This window comes from Enhydra lutris, unplaced genomic scaffold (assembly GCF_002288905.1).
Source record: "Enhydra lutris kenyoni isolate GAN:26980312 unplaced genomic scaffold, ASM228890v2 scaffoldscaffold4, whole genome shotgun sequence".
NCBI classification, from domain to species: Eukaryota; Metazoa; Chordata; class Mammalia; order Carnivora; family Mustelidae; genus Enhydra; species Enhydra lutris.
The window spans coordinates 43,338,884-43,364,719 of record NW_019154088.1 but is presented as its reverse complement, the minus strand read 5'-3'; the positions used below and the strand labels follow the sequence as shown (position 1 = coordinate 43,364,719).

The 25,836-nt window shown below is 35.1% G+C and overlaps 1 pseudogene; it reads right to left on the bottom strand.

Moving 5' to 3' along the window:
• Nucleotides 1-660: 660 nt before the first annotated feature.
• Nucleotides 661-960, bottom strand: LOC111139770 (annotated as a pseudogene).
• Nucleotides 961-25,836: the final 24,876 nt, after the last annotated feature.

Genomic DNA, 25,836 nt, shown 5'->3' with positions numbered 1-25,836 from the left:
GCAGAAAATTTGGAGGCAAATTTCCCTTAACAGTCGATCAAGTACCAATATCTTCAACTGTTGATGTGCTGTTACATTGCTGAGTCCCATCAATTGACAATTTAATATAGTATGCACTACATACACAAATTTTCAGTCTTGCACAACACGTTAACTAAGTTACTAATATAAGTGGAATACCATGACCCAGATGTCTCAGAATGCACAAAATTCTGAAGAGAGAGCCAAGATCAAAAAGTAGTTTTCTTTAGGAAACAATTCTACCAAAAACAACATGGGAATAGAAGTAATTTAAAATGTCCAAGACATATTAAATGCACGACTGACTCCAAAGTGCCATTTAGTATGCCTGGTATTATAGGACATAAAAACTATATCTATGGGATGATAAGATGACACCCAAGACAATCAAAGCCTCTCATATTCAACATCCCACTATTTTCTGGGTGTACCAAAAATGAAACAACCAGCAAATTTCCTCTCTTAAAAAAAAAAAAAAGCATTTATACTTAAAAAATGGGATGAGGTGGAATTCTCTCCTTCTTAAAAATGTTTCTAGAGCTACTAAAAACTTACATTTACAAAATAGTTAATAGAAATGTTCCTCTGGATTATACAAGAAAGGAGACAGGGACCACTGGAAAGACCTGGTACATGATATTATTTAGACTTGGCTTCCTTCTCTTCTGCTTTGTCAGAGACTGGGCTGTCCTCATTTTCAGTGTCTCCATTTTCTGCAGGTAAGTCTTCTTTGTTTCTTGGTAGCCACTTGAGCTTGTTTTCCCTTTGCTCCCCTTTCCCCTTTTGTTTGCACTTGTCTGATGATTGATCCTTTTCTGCCACCTTTTTTGGCTTCGTTTACACTTTTGCAGAAGTATATTTGGCTGACAACGTCGCTGATATCCTCTTGGAGCCCTCCTTTGCCATCCCCCTGGCAGAGCTGACCCTCCTCTTGGGCATTGTATCTGCAGGGCAGGCACATGCCTTTGCCTGCTGGCCGCTGTGGTGCACAATCCACGGATAACCTTCTGGAAGCTGGCCTGCCCACTGTTGAGGCTCCTTCTGCTCCCACTGCCTCTCCCCACAACAGCTGCTGCAACCTGCCCACAGTACAGTTTTTTATACCACATCAAATTTTCGGCCAAAAGTAGATAATCAATACCTAATTATAATTTTGCCATTTTATATATATATATATATATATATATAATACATATATAATTATAAAATTAGTCATTTACTCTTCAAATATGCTTTCCCTATCTATAGGAGTTTTCAATCTGTTTTCCACTGAAAATATCATATAGTAATGATAACTACCATTTATTGAATATCATTTATTCAGATACTAGTATGAAAGAAGATACATAAAGCTGATTTATCTTAGTTTATCTAACAGTTTCCATTTTATGTTTGATGTCATTTTAAATCTTTATGACAAAATTTAAAAGCACACGTCACAAAAGTTAGAAGGAAAATACCACTCTTTAACTCTTTTCCAGGTTATCTCCATTTCATACTACCCTTTCTGCTGCATTCACTTGCATGTGTGTACAAAATCTACAGCTTAATATTATGAATTCACCCCATACTTCACCAGCTATTTCATGAATGTATTTATTCCTCAATCTATTATATTGTAAATAATCCAAGGATAAGGTCCTTATAAATTACTTGGAAAATCCCTGGGTCTGAATAAATCCTGTTGGATAGTTGAAAGAGAAAAATTATTGTGTATGTTTAAAATACAAGTTTTTCTTCCAACATGAACATTCTTTTTTTTTTTTTTTCATTAAATGTACAATGTTGGTCTTGTTGAGAAGATATGTAAAACCCAAGCTCTGCTGCTTACATAGTGTGTTAGACACATCATTTAATAACATGGAAGAAGCTTAAACACTTAGGAAAGTATAATATAAATCATAAAATAGATAAATGACAATTCCCTATAGCGAAGGCTTTAGAAAAGAGGCCAGCAAGCTTTCCCTACAAAGGGTCAGCTAGTAAATATTTTAGGCTTTGCAGAACATACATACAATCTCTTTTGCAACCGTTGAACTATGCCGATGCAGCACGGGAGCAACTACAGACAATGTAAACAACTGAGACTGATTGTGATCCAACAAAACTCTATTTGTGACACTGAAATTTGGGGTTTATGTTATTTTCGTGCATTGTAAAATATTTTTCTATTTTTCAAAAAATGCTGTTCTACTTTTGATGTTTTTTCAACCACTTACACATGTAAAAACCATTCTTAGGTTGCAGGCCCTACAGAGACAGTGGGCCAGATTTGACAGGCTATCTTTTGTCAACCCCTTCTTTATAGAGACCCTTTCCAAAGTCTGGTCAATAACCAGAATTGCTTTTCTTGTTAATTTTATTCTATTTCTTAGAGCACTGCAAAAATAGGTATCTTTATTTATATATTTACTACTTAGTTGAAACATGATACATAATTATAGCATCAGAAACAAATGATTTTAATATGAAGAATCCTCAGTATATTTTTGTTTGAAATTTTTGTTTCACATAGTTTAAGTATTCAGGTGAAAAGAATCCTGGCAACTTTAAAAGTCTGGCAACTTTAAAAGTCTGTGGCAGGATCCAAGTTATAAAACAGCTGGAAGAATTAAAGGCTATTAAAAAGGTAATCTTATATGACCTTTACTATGTGACAATTACTATTTATAGCAATGCAGATGACAATAGCCAAAGGAGACTGAATTTAACTTAGGGACTCTAAATGCAAAGGAAGGCTTAGTTAGAGACTATGAAAGAGAGAAGTAGTCAGTCTACCACGTAAGTGGGGTAGGCATGCTGTACATAGGCTTATATTGAGCTCCAAGGTAGAGGATAAAGAAAGAGAAGTTAGCAACATTTTGTGCAATAGCTACAACAGTTCAGATAGAAATCAGAGTGCAACCTATGTAGTTCTCCCTGATAGGCAGTATAATGGGGAAAAAGGGGTGTTTGAGAAGATGACCTTGGAGATAATGGGTGCTCAAAATGCAATTTAATGCCTCCTCTGTGAAAACTTGCATGCAAATAATTTGAAGACCCAGTAAATCCATTTCTTCAAATGGCTGAATCCTTAAGTACCTGAGTCAAGAATGAAGATGTATATAAACAGTAGATGACTTCAATTCTAAGAAGAGATTCAAAGGGACAACACTTTATTAATCAATGCCTAAATACTAAAGTAGCTCTTATTTAAAAATTGCTTACCAGGTTCATGGCAGCACCTCAAATGACACAACCAATGTACAGAATTCTCATATTTCTAATGAGGGTTGAAGAAATAAGTAATCTTTCCGGGGTCCACACAACGAGAAAGAGGTCAGACAGAAATTTGAGCCCAGCTTTGGCTCCAAAATGCAAAGCTCTTTCCATTGTTTAGCAGACAGTGGAAGACTTACTTTGGTATGCCAGAGCCACCCTTCCATTTTCTTTAATGGGCAAAATGGTAATGGCTTCTAAACAAGCCAGCAACTCTGCAGCAACACACAGACTAAAGGAGTGGTAGGCCCAGGCTCTGGTGCCCTAGCTAACTGGAGACACTATTTTCAACCCCCAGAACTTGTAGCAGATAACCAAGGAGAGATACACAAATGGCAGTTAAAAATCCAGTTAAAAATTGGGCTTTTGACTATGATGTATGTCACTGCTTTTGCTCTCTAAACCATTTCCTTAGAACTCTAATTAAGAGTAAAGAGGTAGATAACCCAAACCTACATTTGAGATCTATGATTTTTATTTATACTTAGAGATTTAGTTGCAAAGAATTAATTTTCCTTAGTGAAAAAACTTCGGATTCTAATTCACAAAGGAAAAACTTGATCGGGAGTCTCGACTTCCAAAGACATGACAAAGAAAACTTCTTCTGCAGGAGAGCTACAAACAATTCTCCAAGCACCTTTCAAACTCTTCACTTAATTAACAGGGATGATTTCTTCCCCACAAAGACATAGAAGAACTGCCATTTCCTCTGTCTGGGTTTCTCTATACAACTAGATATCCTGGGGCTTCAGCTCAGGACTTTTGAAAGTAGGTCAGTGTTAATAACCTCCAAGCCCTGCCAGGTTGATTAGCAGGAGAAATGCAGTTACAAGAACATCTCTAAGGGGCCAGTCCATGTGAGAAGAACCATTCACGCTCAGAAGATGCAGAATCGGAAAATCTGAATATTTCCTATTGATAGAGGCTCTAATATCACAGACAAATTTTTCTGTCACAAAATGTGAAAAACAGCCATGGAAGCTTTACTGAATGTGAAGAAAATAGGATGTTTGTTTATCTACCTTATTTTTTTTCTCAATATTTCTATCTCTCTTCCTTTAATCAACCCCATTCCTGTGTCTTCTTACTGATTTTCTTACAAAATTATCATAATTTCTTTTTTTTAAGAATTTCTCATTCCTGGTTTCCACAGATCCTGACTTTTACTGCCTCTTTGCGAGACCACTTGTTTGTGAATTTTTAATTATTCTGAATCTTCTGTCTGACTTCCTTGACTACAATCATGGGAATTGGGGACTAAACAGACATAGTAAAAATATGCCCCTTAGGATACAAAATTATCAGATAGAACCTATCTACCACCTCCTGCCCCAAAGCCACCTTCCCAGCGAAGTGTTTTCTGTCTCCATGATCTTCCTGAAACTATCTTGAGTACTTTGAGGCCAGAACAAAGTGTGGCACAAGAGGATTAGAACACATCACAACAAAAGCATTTAGGCAGGCTAATTTTTCTGGGAGTATTTTGACAGCTGGTTAACAAGGCTCTGGAACTCCCAGACTCTTTCACACAGCCTGACCAGGTAAATGGGCCACATCAAAGTGGACTGAACATGGGTTTTTTTCCTTCTGTTAGACCTTCTTTCTGGCCAAACTTCCTGCCTATGCTTTATCCAAAAGTTGTCACTCTGAGTGTATGGGCTAAGTCACAAATCATTCCTATTGTTTCAACAGTGAGTTCTTTGGTTGTTTGAGAACACACACATACACACGCCAGAAGAATGACAGAAAGAACTGTCAACGAAATGGTGTCTGTGGGCTTTGTCTAACTTGAGCATGAATGGAACACTAACTCAGCAACTTCTTTAAAAATCTAGTTTTATATTTAATATCTTCTGGAACTCTAATGAGATGCTGGGAAGTATGGAAGCCTTAATGAGACTCTAAAAGAACAAAAATATTCTATTTTTTGACAAAACACCAAGTGTCCAAAACTGAATAATCTACATCTAATATATAAATATAGGGAAGGGCAACTCTTTAAACCATTTTCAGAGAAAGTTTCATTCTGGTTCATCCCATCTCTTCTTTTCTGGAGTGATTGCTTTTAAACATATGGGAAACCCATTCCATCACCACCTTCTTGTACTAAGTATAAGATTTGGGGCAGTAGAAACATGAACAGGCACTAAAATCTGTTATCCCATTGAATTCTCCTTTTTCCTTCTATTATTATCACCATTATCATCATTATTAGCATTAGTCATATAAGTTTTTGTGTAAACATAGTTGTTTTATGCTATATATCCAACTGGAACCTTACTTTTATTCCTTTTAATACATTTTTTTAAAAGTTTTTTGAGTATAGTTGACACACAAGTTTACGTCAGTTTCAGGTGTATGACATGGTAGTTCTAGAAGTTTATACATTATGCTATGCTCTTCACAAGTGTACCATCTGTCACCATACAACACTATTAAAATATCATTGAGACTATTGCTTCTGCCATGCCTTTTATTCCTGTGACACTCATTCCAAGGCTGTATCTCCCACTCTCCTTCACCCATTTTGCCCATTGGATTCTAAGGCACTTTAAATCTTTTTGGTACAGTTTTATGTAGTTGGAACTTTTTTGTTCTTATTCTAATGTTGTCGAAACTAAAATTTTTATCGACCAATTTGTGTGGTAGGTTTGGCTGTTAGGTCATGTGAAATCTTCAATTACTAAATAAAAGTAAATATAGCTCTTCAGGTAGACTTCAGTTTCAGTTTTGGTACTGGGCTGAAAATTCATATCAAAACTGGAATGGGTCACATACTATAAGGTGAATGACATAACCATATCAACTTTGATTGGACAAACTACAGCACTATTGAGATTCCCATAATCCTAACCTTCACACAGAATTTCTGACATACACTTTGATTTTCATTGTAAGGCTGTCCATGGTTTTTAAATATCCTTTTTATTTTTAAAAGTCAGTTAAAATTCCAGATACATTACATCTTATATTACATTTAGAATTGCCATTAAGTTGCAAAAGAGTCATGCAAATTGCATACTAATTCATTCTATAAAAGTTAAAGATCTTTTCTCTTTTTTAAAATTCCTTTCCATACTGAAAACAATTGTATACTTCTATTTTTGTTGTCTCTGTCAAGGTTTTACTATAAATATTTAAAGAGTAATTTAAATCACAAATATAGTCCATGTATTCAGACATAAAGTGATAACCAAAACAGAACAAAATGAAAAACAATGAGCCATTGTGACACTTTGATTTGATCAATATGGGTTAATACATGATCAAAAACCACTACTGAATATAGGCTATTTTCCAAGGAATTGCAAATATTGTGAGCCCTTTTCATTTTCAGAGATTTGATAAGAAGAAATTGATTTTTTCAAGAATCATCATTTCCTTTCTCCTAAATATATCTCCTATATCCAAAAGGCAAAAAAGAAGGTTAACCCACTGTTGCCTATCAAGTTTTGCTGCAAAAGTGAAAAGAGTTTTAACTGAAAAATGTCATGTTCCTGTGTTCTAAAGAATTAGTTTTTCTCCACTATGAGAAAAGTACTGCTCAACAGTACTTCAGTCAGACATCTTCCCTAAAATTTCCCATCTTTTTACCTCATTACTCTATTCTCTATTGATGCATACAGTAAGTACTCAGATATTTGAAATGTCTGAATGAGTATTGCAATAAAACACTGGTGGCACAGATCTTTCCAAAACATCTTTATGGCAAACATTAGTCTGGTATCTGGAAGGAGAAGTAGAAACCCATTAGGCACAAAATAGCATGCACTTGTGCAAAACAGCCAATGGGTCAGGCAACTGAGGTACAAAATATAAGGGGGTAAGCAGTTGGGAATGATGGTCTTCTCACAAAGGAACTTAGTCACTGGGGAGCAACCGGGAGATTTTAAACCCTAGAGAAAAGCTGATATGGAACAAGATTGGGTATTTTGGAAAGACCCCACAGATCCAAGAATGGAGGGCAGATTTGGGGCACCTAAGAATAGAGTATAGACACAATTTAGTAGGCTAAACTAATAGTACCAGTAAGAAATGATGGGAGTTTGAATTCAGACTGTATAATGTAGGATGCTAATAAAAGGAAGGCTTTTACTCATTTAAAAAATCAGCAGTGATTACGATTCTATATAAATAACACTTGTAGTCAAATACCATTTTAGAATAATTTGCTTTCTTTATACTAGTATAATTTGTTGAGCAGGTGCAGTGTGGAGGAAAAAGGAGAAATAAATACAGAAAAAATATCTAGTTCATTGGACAATTCACTACATCCCTAAAAGATAGCAGATGAATTGTGATGGTCTCACCAGGTGTTGCTGCACCTTGAAATTGCAACCACTGAAATACACACTAGAATGTTTCTAAGCTTTTGGATTCCCATGAGACAAATGCATTTGAAAAGGCTTGCGGGTTATACATGGAAAATAATTGTAAGCAGTATATAGGGAATCTGATGAGTAGGAAAGGCTGTTCACAGCAAGATTAATACACAGTATTAAACTTAAATCAATAAAATTCTCTCTGGACTCAAGCACTATCTGGTTTTCACTCGGGTGGTAAAACTGAATGATGAAACAAACCATTCCATCACTTTGCCAGAGAGTGATACAGAATTATAGCCCAAAGATGGAATTTTTAAAATATTAGAAATTTTTCTCATGCTCAAAATAGCTTCAGGTCAAATAGGATTGTACCCAAATACACTATTTTGTATAGAGAAAAGCAAAAGGATCTTTTTTTTGCTTTATCTTCCATTATATCAAAACTATTATGTTGATGGATTTAAATCATAGTCAGAACACGCTCACCACATTTGCAGGTATTAATTTATTGCTTCCCGACTTCAAACCCACTTGCTTTTCTTGTGCAGACTAGACTTCTATTTTACAAGTTGGCTCACTGTTAGATACAGCCCTTCCAGAGTCCTGAAAGGACACTGCCAAGCTCCAAGTGGAAGAAGGAACTTGCAGGGATCCCAGCAGCTATTCACTTTCCTGGCAGTTCAGGAGAAGGTACCCATCAGCAAAGACAACCTTGAGAATGGCGGCTCGGTTTTCAAGGCAAGCTCCTTCATCACCATAGAGGTGAATAGTATGGTCCAGTGGCAACCACACCCTCAATCCCTGAATCTCAGCCCTGCAGGACCTTCTCCTCAGTTCCTTCCTTGTTGACTTTCCCCTCAGCTCTCAGGGTTGTAGCCACTCTCTGGAGATACTACCGCTATAGATTTTGGTGTTCTATTTTATTTCTTTAAATAGTCATCCACCTTTTATCTATAAAAAAAATTCTTTATATCCAATTTCCCCTGCTTAAATGACTGGTATGGTTTCTGGCTGCTGATGAGACCCTATGTAATGTACATGTTCAGCAATATGCCACATGGATATTTATAATCCCCCTCAAAATTACTGGGAGTTGGGAAGATAAATCACAAAGTCAGTCAAAAAATATCTGAGAAATTTGAATATGAATTATCATTAATCCAGTAATCCATTTACAAGAAATTATCCTAGAAAAATAATTGGATAAGCATGCATAAATTAGTACCTAAGAACAGATTCTAAATCTAAAAAACAAATCTAAATCTAAATCTAAATCTAAATCTAAAAAACAGATTAAGGCTAGTTAAAATTTAAAAGATTTATTGAAGGATACCTGAATGTCACAAAAGCTAAACTCTATAAATGAGTATAGCTGGACAGGATTCATGCAAACTGGAGCTAGTAAATGGAGAGTTACCAGAACCAGGTCAATGAGTTTCTCCATTTGTTTCATAAAAGACACATCATCCACTCCTACAACCTGTGTTCCAAGCTCTCTTATTCTGCCCTCCTTTTCCTTATTTCCATATGACTCTAATATGCTATATTGCTCACTTAAAATGTCAATTGCTTATTGTCTTTCATCTCTAGAATGTATTTTCTATGAGAACAGAGATCATTGTTTTATTCATTGATGTATCCCAAGCAGCTAGAACTTCAAGTGGCACATAGTAGGTGCTCTGTATGTCTGTTGCATTTTTTCTTCTTTCAATAGACTTTTTATTTCCTCATAAACTTCAAGTTGCGCATAATCAAGTATGTATACTACAGCCTCCAACTTAAATTATCAGTGACTAGCACAGTTTATTACTTCACAATTCCTAATTGTTAAGGAAGAAATCTGATTGCTACTATTGATCTCATCACTTTGGGTTAAGCTGCCTTATAAAACCCTTAATTAATACTCCAGTTGTGGGAGGAGGGGTTGATGTAATGCCTTGTTTTCACTGTCTATTCAGAAATTTCTAAAGATACATGGTTGGGGCAGGAAATGTCCTGCATCTCTAATACAAAAGCAATTATTTCTTATAGCATTATTTTCAGTGACTATTGAGTAGCACTACTTTTGTTGGAAAAATAGAAACTAAATGTCCATTTACTTATACCCATACATTAAAAGTAATGAGGTAGTCTATATTTATTCACATGAAAATTTATCATATATATCATGAAATAGAACAAAGAGTAAGATTTCAAGTCTATATATTATGCATAGAAAATTCTGGAAGGTTATTGACCTAAATGGGCAGTGGCTAGTTTTGAGTGGTGAATTATAAGCTGATTTTTTTTTAATTTTCTGAAAGATTTATTTATTTATTTGAGAGACATAAAGAGAGAGAGATAGCATGAGTAGGGGGAGGGGCAGAGGGAAAGAATCTTTAAGCAGACTTCCCACTGAGTGTGCAGTCTAACTCCAGACTCCATCTCACAACCCATTAGATCACAAGGTGAGCCAAAACCAAGAGTTGGATGCTTAACCAACTAAGCCACCCAGGCATCCCCCTTTTAATTTTTAAACAGTTTTTACAATGAACATACGTTTCTTTTATTGCAACACTTATATTACATAAATTTTCTTACATTCTGTAGGAGGAATAGAAGATGAAAGAATCAAGTCTGTCCAAAAAAAGACTCAGTTATTGAAAAGACAATCCCTAATAGATAATGATGACTAGTAACATGAAGATTACACAGGGTTAATCACATAATATATGAGCTTCAACAATGAGACAAATTGCAATGAGTTGAAATCTATCAACTATATTCAAATGCATGAATTCACAATATTTTAAACATTGGTCACCTTCTGATGATGACAGAAAAAAACTCATTATCTTAAAAACTAGTAAATAAAGGTATGGAAGTAACTTTTTCCTATATGAACTGTACATTAGGTACTCAAATGGGAAATGAAGGGAAGTGTTTCTTTATAAAAATATTCTAATAAATGAAAAAATATATGGTAAATTAGAAAATACCATTTACAAATGCCAATGAATGATTTATATAGGTATTCAACATCAATGGTTGCTAAAAATCACAAAAAGAAAGAAAACTAGGTTTGTACTTCTATATATTATATTTTATATTATATATTTTTATTATATTATTATATATCATATATAATTATATTATCATAATTATATCAAATACTATATACAGATTTGCAAAAGAATCAAGCTTAAGTCAAATCTACCTTCTGGATTTAGTAGACAATGTGCAAAAAATATCCATGACAAAGAAACATATTGAACTGTACCACAAGGATAGCATCATCAAAATCCAGACAGTGGGAAATTCTACATACCAAATTTCCCAGGTTTTTTAACAGATATATTGTAAAGAAATGAAAGGGGTGGAAGGGGAACATAGAGATTTTTTTAAAGACTTAAAATCATGTCTAATTTTCAAAACTGTAAGCTAAACTCTAGTGTCTAATGATACATATTTAGTGACAAAACTGTAAAAAGAAAAATGCAAGGAAGTCATTACTATAAAAGTCAGGATGATGGTAGGAGAAAAAGGCTATAATTAGGATGGTGCAACTAGAAGGTGCTTCTTGGGTAGCTGAGACAGTTCTGTTTCTTGACCTGGGTGATGTTTACCCTATAATAATTCATTAAGCCATACAATAGATTTGGGTAACTTTCTGTTTCTGTGTTTTATTTTACAATTAAACATGGTTTAAAATGTAAGTAGAGTTAACGTAAAGTAAGATTCAATAAAGTTCAACCTCTCTTGTTTAGGCAAGGAAGCTGTAGTAGGGAAAAAGTGAAAGGCAAAAAAAAAAAAAAAAAACTGAAATAACAAGATAGTACCAGGAGGATGGAAAGTAAAGTGAAATGCTGTACAGAAAAGGTATATGTGGTGAGAATGAAAACCTTACTCAATCTCACAATTTTTTCTTGCCCAATACCTCTTTTCAGAATCTATTACTTATCCATTTTTGCATGGGGCATAGCCACATGGTACACTAAGAGGGAAATGATCCTTCCCTGCCAGATACTAGAAGATAGTTTTTCAGACTATCTTATATTTTCTAGGTCACAGATGTAATTATGCATAAGTGAAAATTAAAATATCAGCAATATTGGAGATACATATTAACTGGGTCATCATTCTTTGGTTTCCAAAGTGGCAAAATCATTCATAATTTCTAACAAAGGAAATAGTCCAGTTCATAGTCTAAACTAGACAAAACCATCTAGAGATTCTCAAAATGATATTTCCAACTTGCAGCATAGTATAAACTAACTATATAAAATATAAATCATTATAAATCATTTATTCTGAGGGTCCAAGAATCCAAGTTTATCTCTTTTAATTGTTTAATCTTTGTGTGTGTGTGTGTGTGTGTTTACCTTTTGACACTCTTTTCTATCATCCATTGACCACCACCTCAAATTTAGATGTTAACTAGAAAAGAGATTGAAATGGAGTGGGGGAGGGGAGCAGAGAGGGAACACATGGCAGGTGTTGGTTCATGAGCAGAAGTGTATACAATATACAAATGAAAGTATATTTTAGAAATATTATCTTTCCAAAGTTGTGAAGGATGCATTGGGAAAAGAAGTTAAGAGAGGCAGATACACAGGGAGACCAATGCAGAGGACAGTCCAAACTGGGCCAACAAGGTGGTTTCTTAAAATCAGATATGATCAGGGTGGACTCAGCTACTATCCAGACTCATGTTTCTAAGTATTATGATACCGATGAAGCCATTAGAGAGAGAGAAAGAGTCCTTCCCAATCTAGCATGTGCTAACATAAGGTATGTTTAACCAGCCCTGCAGTTTTCTCAGGCATGTGTGAATTTGAAAGGCAAATTTGTATCTCTGTGAATGATATACTGTACCCTGAAAGGAGATATAATGGTAAACACTTGATACTAAACTAATCTAATCATAATGTCTCTTTAATGATTCTGAGGCTGTTCAATATGTAGCAATAACTAAAACTTACCATTATAAAAATCAGTTATCACTGCATGTGTGATTTACAGAAATGCTATTTGAGACTTTTGGTAATGAGAATTCTGAATAAGCAACTATACACTAAAAACGCTTTAGTGGGTTTCTTTTTTTCATCTTTCCTCCTTTTTCTCCAGTCAAAATTAAAATACTTACTTTGACTGTAAGTCTCCTAAAGCAAGTGAAATGACACTAAAGAAGCCTAACAACATTTTCCAAATCTAGGACACATGCTGTTTTAAAATATATTTGGTCATAAATAAATATATTGAGCACATTAATAAATGCCCCTTTCAAAAGCTCTTCACTCACAAGCACTGTAAATCACAGTTCAGAAAATAAAGGACTGTTGGGAATTTGAAAAGTAAGCATAATTCAGCCCTCTCTGAGTTATTCTGCATTTTTTCAAGGTTAGTTGTTCTTATAAACATATATAAATATGCATATCTTGTCTCTGAGTCAGGCTTATTTCAATGTCCTGAAGCAAAAGGAAATAGGAAAGTCATAAGAGACTTTCAGATACCAGAACCTGAATGAAACTTGAATACTATCTCTAAGCTTGTGCCATTAAGTGTTTTAATGTTTTTTTAATGCATGGGCTGCATTTATATCTGGCTGCAAGGCATTTATATTGGCTGCAAGGCTTGACAGCAGCCTGAGCAAGCTGTTTTCAATGAGCATTGTGATTAACCCACTTTTATGCAAAAGATGAATTCCATTGACTTCACAATGTTTGAAGAAACGAAGTGTTTTTATGTGGAAGACCAAACAAATATAATCCTGTTCTTCCCACTGTACTAATAGGACAGAATTCAATTGGCTGACTACTATCTGGGACAAATTTTTCTTTATAAATCTACTTTTGAGTTCATGATAATATTCAGTGTCCCCCCCCAAATAATAAGGAGATAAAGAAGCAAAAATAAGTTTTCAATGAAAAAACAAAAAAACCCCACAACCTTATACAACTGATTATCATATTCAGAGGGCTTATCTTATTAAAGAAAGATGTGGGCTCATTAACTAAAATAATTTTCCCTTTCATGTTTTTTAATTATTGATTTAGCAATCACTGAGATTAAAATTGAAATTCTCTTTCCCTATGTTTTAATAAGCTAAACAATTTTATTACTTATTATTTTTAAGCCAAGTTTCCTAAACTACTTAGAAGAAAACACACACACACACACACACACACACACACACACAGACACAAAGAGAATGGAGTGGAGGGGGGAGAGAGAGTATCATGAAAACCCTTCTTACAGTGACATGGAAGATATGCCAAATTCAAAAGCCTTGTCAAATAGGATAAAGCAAAGACATTATTTGCTACACTAAATATTGTAAGCGCTCAGACACCAAGATCTATTTTTATCTGAAGGACTATTATTTAGTCTTCTCACATTCCACACTGAAAATTGCTATAATATCCAAGAGATCTATACCTCACACAGACTAGTAAAGAGGATACTAACAGGATAATTATCCAACTACATGTAAGTCACTGTAGCTACAATTTCCAAGTCAATGAACAACAACAACAAAAAAAGGCTTCTGGTTATTTGATATATTACCACATTACTCTAAGGACTTGGCCCTATACTAATGTGGCAGAAACACTAGTGCAGCTCTGAACATTGTATGTCTAAAACATGCATTGTTTCCTTTCTCCACAAAATACTAGGCAATCTCCCATATTATAGTCAATGTGTAGTACAGGATGGAATACCTTGAACTGTTAACTTTAAATAAGAGGCTGAAAGGCAATCTTGAAAATTTTGCTGGAATAGCCAAGTATGATGTTCCAAATTGAGCCTACTAGTCTCCTCTAAATGCATCCATTACCAAAAAGTAAAACGAAAGTTTTAGTTGAACATGATTTTTTTCACAGTAATCAAAAAATTTATGCTACATACAATGTCATCTGCTAAGCAGTATGAGATATTAACAAGAAAGCAAAATCTTTAAAAGTTAGAATGGGAGGCCAGACTGTACTCAACCAGAAGGCAAATGATAAAAACAAATAATTCCAGTTAATTTCTTTCCAATGAGCAATGGCATAGTAAATTAAAGAATTCATAATCTGATGAGTTCTAAAATATCACCATTTATTTAATAAATTTTTCATTTAAAATTTAAAAAAAAAAGTGTTCTCCAAATGAGAAGTGAAGAAAACTAGCTATTGTATGTGCTAAATTGGATAAATTTTTCAAACCACCATTATTTAGAAATGTAATAAGGACTCACTTCATGAAATGTCTAAACAAGTTGTTGTCATTGGGTCCATTTGACAGAGATTTTTAAGTCCAAACAAAATGTTTCTAGAATCTTTTTCTTGAGACTCAATAATATATATTTGGACTATAGTACATGTATACTCTTAATTAGAAATTATTTTAATAGTTAAAGCATCTATATCAAAAAGGAATATTAAATGTTATTCAATAAGCTCTGGAAATTATTAGGAGTAAGAATTTGGCAAAAGCCAAAGGATACAAATTCGGGGCAAAGTTCTGTTCAAGTCTCTGCATCATGATTTTCTCAACTAAGCATGGAACATTACACATCCTGGTCTTGGGCACTTTCAACTGAACAATCTTTGTATTCAGTGGAATGCTGACACAGACAAGAAAGCTATACCTGTGAATTTAAATCAATCAGGAGAAAACAAAACACCTTGAAAGCTTATTTTTTCCATTGGGTGCTGTCAAAGATACTGAGCTATATTTAGCTATATTCCATATATTCCATAATATATCAGCTATATTCCTATATTCCATACCAGTAATGGTAAATACTAATGACTGATACTCCTTGGAACTCATAAAATATTTATCTACCAGAGCTTAGCCATATAGAACAGGAGAGTTCTTTCTGCATAATTTTCCATCAATACCAGTTGCACTAAATGGCTGAAATTCTGCCAGCCTTTCCACAGGTACATCAAGGATAGCCTCTAGGGAATGGAGTCACCCAAGAGTATTAATGGAATAAGAAATCTTCATCTACAAAAATGTTATTCCATATCTATGAACTGGTTATCTGCATGGATCTCTAACCATGCCTATGCATGCTTAATTTTAACATTTAAAGCATCTTTATAAATTTTAAGCATTCCAGTTTCAACATAGGAACAAAGAAAGGGGCTACCAATAGCTTTTGAGTACATAGTTTGGCAAGTACATGAAAACTGACCACTAAAATCTGATGAGCGAGAGAAATGCAATCTAGAAACTCAATCATGATGAGTTGCTTCCATTATTTAAGCAAGAGTACTAATTGTGGAAGAGTGGATTGACTCATATTGTTGTGCAGAGGAACTTTCATTTTATTTTTGTCAAAGAGAGGAAATAATTTCATCTGAGGGGCAAAAGTTATTATTTTTATACTATTGTTAAAGAGACATCTAATTGACCTTCCCTATGATGGATACAGTCTATTTCTTGACATAGACAAGGATATTAGTCATGAAATTATTTTTCATATAAATTCAAGTCATATGTACTTTTGTTCAGTCCTCCCATGGAAACAGTTTGGGTGCATTTTGTTATTTACATCAGTAATGCTCCTTTGGGCAGAAACATCCTTTTGTGAAGACATTATTAGCTTAATAATTACTATGAACCGTTCCTGAAACTTTTTGTTTCAACATAATGCTGAGGTGGTATCATAATAATTAAAGAATTTCTTCACTGCACCAAAAAAAAAAAAAAAGTAAAAAATATAGATTATAGGTCAAGGTTCTCATTTTAAGTTTAAGCCAAACATTGTAAAATCTAACCTAACTTTTAAATAGAGTAACAAAAAGAGAAATACATTTTAAGTAGCCTAGGAAGGGTTAAAAGAAATGTCTAAATAAAAATTTAATAAATTTATGAATATTATAAAGCAAATTTATCTTAGGAATAAAAGCCATAAAGTATACTGAAATTATACAAAATTGTAATTGCTTTTATTTTTTCAGTTTGAAGGAGCATTATTTTTTAATTTTTAAAAATATTTATTTATTTATTTTAGAGAGAGCATGACTGGAAGGGTCAGAGTAAGAGGCTAAGGGGAATCTCAAGCAGACTCTGTACTCAGTGCAGAGCCTGATGTGGGGATTGATCTCACAACACTGAGATAACCGAGCTGAAACCAAGAGTCTGATGCTCAACCACCTGCACCATCCAGGTGCCCCTAATTTGGAGGAACTTTAATTTAAGAGCATATTGACATGCAGACAGCATTCTTTCCTTGCTATGTATAGAACAAATAAAACAATTTCCAGCATGTTATTTTACAATCATTAGCATAAATGAACTGAACACAATTAGGGTGGATGATTGATTTTGGAAACAGAATTAGAAACACACTGACAACTTCTTATGCAAAAATTTTGTTTAAAAAAGAGATTCCATCATACCATTGTAAAGAAAGTTTATCTAACTTGATACTTTCATAATCATTTTAAAATTAAAAAAAATAAATTTGAAACAAACATAATCTGGACTTGAAAACAGGTTTACTATTAACCACAAAAGCAACACCAAGCTTTGGTAACACCAATTGCTTGTGGTTTCTCATAATTCTAAGTAGCAAGCACTTGCATATAACTAATCTATAATAGAATGATTACATTATCCAAGATCTTATTTTTAAAAATTAACAAAAGTCACCAACATTATCCTATTATAGATTATCAGAAATAAGCTTTTATACCCCTAACTTTGTGAATGCAACATACTTTGGAATTACTCTGATAAAAATCAAATTTGCCCAAAGGCATGCTTAATCTAAACATGAAATGTCTCAAAGCTGAACCACTATAAGGTGAGCCAAAAATAAAGTGACTCAAGATAGAGAGTAGCCTACTTTCTTCCTTAAAGTAAAGAGACTGGGAAAAATCTAATTACTGATCTGTTTCAACTCTGAAGTTTTATCTTTAATCCACTAGAAGTTAAAAGGCAATGCATCAAAACTATGCCTATGGGGAAAAATGTTGCTAGGGAAAGCCACCTGGTTTCACATCCATATATTTAAAGCTTAGCTCTTATTCTTTTTCTCTTTTTTGATCTTCTAACACTTGCTACACTAGAGACTTAGGAGTACAGTTTCATTGCTGTGACTTCTGAAAATCACATATAATGGACACTTGGATAACACACATTTAATGGGCTTACAATTAAACAAAATGATTGTTTGGAGGCCAGATCTTCCTCTTCAAGTTCAAGAAAAAAAGAAGATAAGAGAGAAGGAAAGTTTCAGATTCAAAAAAAAAAAAAAAAGTAAAATTAAGAGAAAAGAAAAACTTAAATAAGAAGTATGTGTAACTTTTTCCATACGATCTTTCTAGCTACCTCAGCCGTTTATCCCCAAAGAATGCTCTGCATTCCCTGACACAGGATTATTGGTCATTTCCTCAACTGTGCTTTCCTACTTCTGCTCCTTTACCCATATTTGCTGATTTAAATGTCATCCATCCTTAAACTCAGCAGAAATCCCATTTCACTAATCTCAACAGTGTTTTTAAGCACATACACAAACACATACTCAACCAGATGTTCTCTCTTTTCCTTAACCTTTTGGCCTTTTATTTTCCCCTTTGTCATAGAAACATTTAACCTATTATGGTATGAGCTATAATTATATGTATTTGTCATACTCCTACACCCAGTGACTGCAACCTCCTGGAATGTAAGGATCAATTGTCATGGTCATTTTTGTATCCCCTGCAGTGCTCAGTACAGTGTCTTTCCCATAACAGTTACTGAGTGTATATTTATTAATTAATAACGTCTTAGTTTTGTTTTCACTCTCTAACTCTGTACTATTACTATTCCAGTCAACAAAAGTTATTTGTTGGATGCATTTTATGCTCTCTTTATAGCATCCTCCACCTACACACATTGCATTAAAGTACTGATGAAAGCTTAGTCACTTAAAAAATAAAAATACAACCTATTTCCTTCTCAATCTTCAGGGATTACCAGCACCTTGCCAATAGTCCACCAATGATGTAAATGTAATTCTACCTTTCTAGAGATAAGTTCCATGAAAGCTTTTTAGCAAACATTTTCTGCATAACTAAATGCTAATTTTGTTATTGGTCCGGGGGAGTGGAAAAGTGTCTAGCTTACAACAGACGATTCCTACCAATACTCCTACTGAACTGTGAAACCTGCTCTTACATTAAATTGTGTAGATGAATGGTCAAGAATTGGGAAGGGTTGATAACTAAAAGAACTTGTTAAAATCTACTTTCCTCCAGTAAAAGCACACTAGAAATTTTAAAACTCTTGCTAATCAAACTTTACTGTGGTTACATTTGTACATTGAAACATTGACGAACAAAGTGCTCAAGTGGACAGGTATACCGCTACATGGGGAAAGCCAAGAACTAGACAGTCCCCAGTGCCACATAAGTAGGTCTCTTTTGTGTATAAAAAATCTTGAGGGGAAAAAATTGTTCAGTTAAACCACAAGGTCCTTAAAGACCAGAACTATGTCTTTAATCTGCTTTTTTCAGGGCCCAGAAGAATATCTGGTACTTCAGTGAATAACTACTGGATGAATGAATGAATGATTAGTGATATTTTACTACATTACCCAGGTATGATCTGATTCATAATCCTTTAGCCCTATTGACAAATATATAGGTTCAGATTCTTCATTTACTTGATGTCTGAGTCTATTCAAGCTGCTATAACAAAATAGTGCAGTCAGGGTGGCTTATAAACAACAAACATTTATTCCTCAGAGTTTTAAAGGCTGGGAAGCCCAAGATCAAAGGAAAAGCATGGTCATGTTTTAGTGAGGGGCCCCTTCCTGGTTTAGCTGACAACTTGTCACTGTGTCCTCCCATAGTGGAAGGGCTAGGGATCTCTCTGGGAACTCTATCATAAGGTATTAATCTTATTCATGAAGGCTCTCCATCATGACATAAGCAGTTCCCAAAGTTACCACATCCTAACACCATCATTTTTGGGTGTCAGGATTTTGACATATCAGTTTATGAGGAAAACAAACATTCAAGCCTTAGTATCTGGGATTCCCTGAAGAGGTGAGTTTTGTCAGAGTTATAGGATTTTAGCTAACATATGGAAATGGGAAAGTTAATACCTACTATCTCTCTTCAACTAGAACATAACATTCCATTCAGTCAATATCTATCCCTACATGTTCTCTGGTTTCTGGGTAACCTGGGACCAGGTTAAATCCAATAAGGAAACTACATTGTAGTCGAGTTCCCATCTTCCCAACTGTAGATGGCCTACAAAGTTTATGAGTCCCTAGAATTAAACTAGGCATGGAAGATTCAGACTGAGGGCAATCTTTCATTCATTCTTAACCCCATTCTGATCCTAGTGAGCACTGCCTGGCATTATACCTGGCTTCATATCTCTCTGTACAGTGCTGGACCATCTGGCATTTCTCCCACATTGCTCTTTTATTTTCCCTTCAGAAATCTACATCATTGCAACAGCAAGATTTTTAAGCAGCAGGACATTTCTGTGGAATGAGTCTCTCAGCATAAGGAAGTGAATATATAAGTTATAACATCTAATTCAATAGCTTCTTTCCATGGATGGAAAGAGCCACATTAATCCTTTTTAGGTTCACCAGATTGATAAGACATGAGAAAAATTAAATTTTTAAAAAAATCCATGTGAAAACATAGCACCCATTACCTGAGAAAAGATTTCTACGATGGTATAATACATTTGTTAGCAGTTCCTTTTAATTACTATTTCAAAATGGACCACTCCATGACGTTTATGGTAAATACTTCTAGAGGCATCCCAGTAGTTACTAAGTTTAATTTATTTTGTCTTTCCTATTCTCACTAATTATTATTCTGATCTATCTTCACCCAGTTAAAAGTTAAAAGTTTTCCCTAGAAAATTACAGTTATGGTTAGTAGTAGTCATAAAATCTGTGGTTCAAGAACAAAAGATAGGTAATCTCCTATTTGTCTAAAAATATATTTGAAAGTCTCATGTTGAAAAGTTCAATGTATATAGCTTTGGGGTGGTTTTATCCCCATATGACTCAAAAATATTATAATCTTTCAGCAGCTAATAATATACAGGGATATTATTATATATTATATAATTATGTAATAATTATAGTAGTAATAGTTTGGACACTACTGCCAAGTAACATGGTGATAAGAATGGGGAGTTTTCAGGAATTGGTAACAGGTAAGAGTAATGCCAGGTGTCCCAGATATTGGATTCATTCTTGTCTCCTTCCCATGGATCTAATGTCATTTTATATGGGTGTTGAAGCTATCCCTGGTCCTTGAACCTCTGCCGCACTGCTCAGTATCTTCCTGTGAGAAAGATAAAAGGAGGCTGTGTCCACTGCTACCACAGCAGTTTTGTTGTACCACTCTTCCCCCAGCACTTATGTGGCCTCCACAATCCTGAGCCTGCAGTTAGAAGTGAGTGGGGGAAGAAATGGGATGCACTATATGAATATACAAGATCTAAAACACTGGTGCCCCAACAGGCCCCTTAGTTCAGACAATAAGAAAGATTTGGTGCAACTGAAGAAGATTTGTAGCTGGCTAAAAATATCTCCCTGTAATGCCATGCTGACATCAGGTCCTTTTTCTCAAGGCCAGGAACCATATGAAAGACCCAACACAGTGAAAGCGAAACTGTCTCTGTATGGATTGTAGACTGTATGAATTGTGGGCTGTGTAACAGATGAATGTTGAAGACAAATGGTATAAATCATGCACACCTTCAATCATCATTTCTTAATTCATTAGTGTTTGCATGAGTTTCTAACATGGACAAGACATTTTTCTAAGAACTAAAGATTGAGCAGTGAATAAAACAGATGACAAAAGTGCCTATATGGTTGCCATTAAAGAATATCCTTTAATATTTACTTTTAAAATCAAAGAGAATCCAAAGAGTGATAGAATTCATTCTCCTCCCTCCCCTAAGAATTATCTTCCTTTCCCCATTTCATCTATGAATCCTGACCACAAATAATAGGAAACCTCTAACTCTTCTGGGATCAAATACACTTGTGCTCTGTACTGCTCATTATACTCTTAGCATATGTTTCTTCATTTTTGTTTTTCACTTTCTTATACATGGGTCTTATAAGCACTTTTAGGTCAATATTTGTAATTTGTCATATAACCTACACTCCAAGTACAGATTGACCTGAAGTAGGAGATCCATAAATGTTGGCTAGTGAAAACAAAGTACAAAAGAAACTAAAAGTAAAATATGATATTTTCAAAAGACAAATTTCCTATAATTCAGGATTTGCTGGCACAAATTTATTGGTCCTTGACTAGGTCTTATTATGTTGAAATAATCGAGGGTTATGTTACCTAATACTGGTCTACCAATCAGAAAATTAACAGAAAAAAAATTAAATATGTAAATAGGACTGGAAAATATGGGCTCTTTCCAAAAAGGAAGATAATTAATATACATTTCAAACAGAATGAAGATAATTTTTAAAAAGGCTCTGTGTTCAGAGACAGTGCTATGGGTATTTTAGTAGAGCAGGAATTGTGAGAGCTAGTTCTAGTGTAAACTCTGCTACCAACTATTAGAAGCAGCAATCCACCACACACCCTGAGCATCTCTCCACATTCTTGTAGCTATGCCAAAAATGAAAGGCCCTAATGGCTCAGTTAAGGTCATTTATCAGGGTCATATTTGCAGAAAGGAGCCTTGAAAAATGAGGTAACCCCTCTCTTCAAACAGCAACTTGCTCTCCTGCTCTATAAAAGCAGTGAATTCCCCAAGTGGAGAGCTCAGTGTTTCTCTCCTGTAACACAATTTGTCAGGGAGAAAGGCATAGTGTCCCAGCTCTTGACACTGCTGCAATAAAGAATTAGAGATCAGTGTCAAAAGTGAAAACAGAAAGCAGCTTTATTAAGGACAGTATGCTCCCCAGGTGGGAGAGTGAGCAGGCCAGTGGTGACAACTGCCCTGAGGCTACAGAGGGTCCTTTCCTTTTATGGGAATGCGGTCCTACATGGTAGACAGGGTGGTCGCTAATGGAAGCTTCTTCCAATCATTTGAGGGACTCCTCCCACAGGTTTGAAGGGGGTGTTTTTGACCCTATAAGGTTTGTACCTGAACCCATATAGCAGCCTTTCTCCAAGGTAGGGAGGAAGCTATAACCACAATGCAAATGCATTATAATAGATCTAGGTGCTACTGTGGGGCAAAGGTTGAAGAGGAGAGCACTTGCTCTGCACCTATAACTTTTGGTCTGTTAGCCCCAAGGCCTTGGAAGCCACAAGGTCAGGATGTTGTTCTCCAACACGAACCCCCCACCTCCCCACACTCCCCACCCTGCAACTTCTATTGTGTAACCTATTTATCATTGTCCTTGCCTCTGGGGTGTTCCACTGGAAACACCTAGGCATCTAGATCCACCAGCATGGAAATTGGGGAACATAGAGAACAAATTCAAGTGAACATGAAACTGGCTATTGCTTTTCCTGTGAGCAGTAAAATCCTTTGTCCCTGATACAAGTGTATTGTGTCTTCTGCCAATATCTATAAAGCAGTAGAACACAAGCTTATTAGCTTATAAATAGGGTAAAAATTTAGACTTCTCACAGTTCCTGACAGCAACTCATTGGGTGACATTTGATAAGTCACTTAGTCACTCTAAGTCTCTCTCTTCTCACGTTTTAAAATAAGGAATTTAGGGGCACCTGGGTGGCTCAGATGGTTAAGCATCTGCCTTAGGCTCAGGTCATGATGCCAGGGTGCTTGAATGAGCTCTGCATCGGGCTTCCTGCTCAGCGGGAAGCCTGCTTCTCCCTCTCCTACTCCCCCTGCTTGTGTTCCTGCTCTCGCTGTCTCTCTCTCTCTGTCAAATAAACGAATAATATTTTTTTAAATAAATAAATAAAATAAAATAAGGAATTTAAATTAGACTACCTCTCAATTTACTTCCAAAAGTAAGTTATGATTTCCCTGATCTTGAAGAGGAAGTAACTTAGAAGAGGATGTAGTCTTCTTTCAACTTATTGCCACTACCTCTATCTTTAAAGATAAAAAGAAAATGTTGTATGAAGTTCTTTTTATAATATTTCATCTAAGGGGGAATATGAAAGGAGAAGAACAAGATCATATTGCATATAGAAAACTTTTTCTATAATACTGTTATGGGAATATACTCTTAGAAAAGGAGAAATAAAATATATTTTGACCTTCAAGACCTTCTTGATTTCAGCTCAGGTCATGATCTCAGGGTTGTGAGATTAAGCCCCTCATTGGGCTCTGCACTCAGTGGGAAGTCTGCTTGAGATTTTCTCTCTCTCCCTCTCCCTCTGTACCCCCTACTAAAATAAATAAATAAGTAAATCTTTAAAAAATAAAATAAAATTCTTCAAAAGAAATACCAGACTAAGGTTATGGCTTTGGATCTATTGTTCTAGATGGATTCAATGTATCCATCATTAAGTCAAGAAAGAGAAAAGGAGTTTGAGATGGGTATGTGAGGGAAGAAAATCAAAGAAAGACAGCAGATCTGGAAACTAAATCTCAAACATAACTGTCAGTTTAGTTACTAGATTATGTAACCAACTGGATTCTAATAAAGGCTATTAAATTTTCAAAAGAGTTGACTACCAAAGAAACTAAATGCTTATGACAGATATACAAAAATGACTCAAGCTCCTGAATTTCAACTGAAAGGAATTAAGCTTCAAAATCCATACACTCTCCCAAAAGGTAATATTCAATGCCTACTTCAGAAGTGGCCAAACAAAATAAAGAAAAAGAAGAACCTCACAAAGAGCACAGTCAAGACTAGTGGGAAAAATAGACAAAGAAACTCTGCCAGGAGAGCTGAGTCTAGTCAGGAAATATTCCTCCACCCAGGGTAGGGATAGAGGACCCTCCCAGTGTCTACATGTGGGATTTCAGAATCACTACTGACAAGTGACTGTCTTATCTTCCATCTTTCCTTTTCTAAAAGGAAGTATGGATTGTAGTTATCCTGCCATGTTATAACTACTTCAGGATGAATTTGTGGGAGGAAGATTACTTGTCTTTTAGCTCATAGGATTCCACACTGATAGGGGTACAGTAAGACCTGATGTAGTGATTAATGTGTATCATCCTAATTTTTGAGCTTATTGCAATAACTGGATGGAATTTAGCCTCCTTTGAGGAGATATTTGATGTATGGAAAGTCGAGGGAGAAAAGAACATTAATGACTGCAAGGGAATATTATGTCAGAGATATTTATTGCTCACCAAATGCTCGTGCCCCTTCCACATGTCACAGCCACCTTATATTCACCAGGCAGGTTGTTGGGCTAGTTTTGACCAATGGGCTATGAGCAAAAGGATGTGTATCAAGTCTCACTCAAAGCATTTAAAACCAATGCAAAAACCAATTAAAAACAACCCTTCAGCTTGCTCTTCCCTTACTGTAACAATTATACAGCCAACCACATTTTGAGATGGGAGTATCACAAAGTGGGTCCCAGAGCAACTGTGTGGAGTAGATTCCCATACCATTACCAATGATCTTCACCGGACAAAAATGTTTTATCAAACCACTGATGTTTGGAGATTAATTCATTACTTCACTTCACTCTAATATTTCCTAACTAATAAATCCTCCCATGAAGTAGAAGAAATAATGTTCACAGATAAGGACTTTAGTACTTGACTTATTTCTCATTGCTTGTGAAGATCCTGAGAACCAATCCTGACACCTCCAAATGACATGGAAAGCAGAGCTGCGAACCAAAGAGAGCCATTCACACTGCATCTATCATTAGATACTTCATCCTAACTATAGGAGGAAACACTAAGAAGTGAGAGAGCTATCCACAGAACCCATGGTGGAGTAAAAAAAAATGAGATCACCAAGTCCTTCTTTATTGACTTCACTCAGTAAATAAGACTAATTGCTTTTTGTTTGTTTGTTTGTTTGTTTGTTTAGTATCTGTCATTTAGAATGCCTAATTCCATCAGCTATGAGCATAGACCAGATGGAATTTGACAAACCTAGTCCAGAAACTTGTCTGCAAACCAAATCCCAAAGGAACACTTAGGAGTTCATCTTTTAACAGTTGATTAAAAAAAAAAATGTTTCAGCAAAAAAAGAAAAGTGATAGGCAAGAATAAAGTGTCAAAATATTATTCATGTCTTTTGGTCTAAATACTTCTTTTGGAAGATTAGGGAAATGTGATTAAAGAAAATAATTCTAAAAGTAATTAGAAAAGGTGCTTTGTTTTGTTTGTTCATACCCAAACTAAACTAAAATAA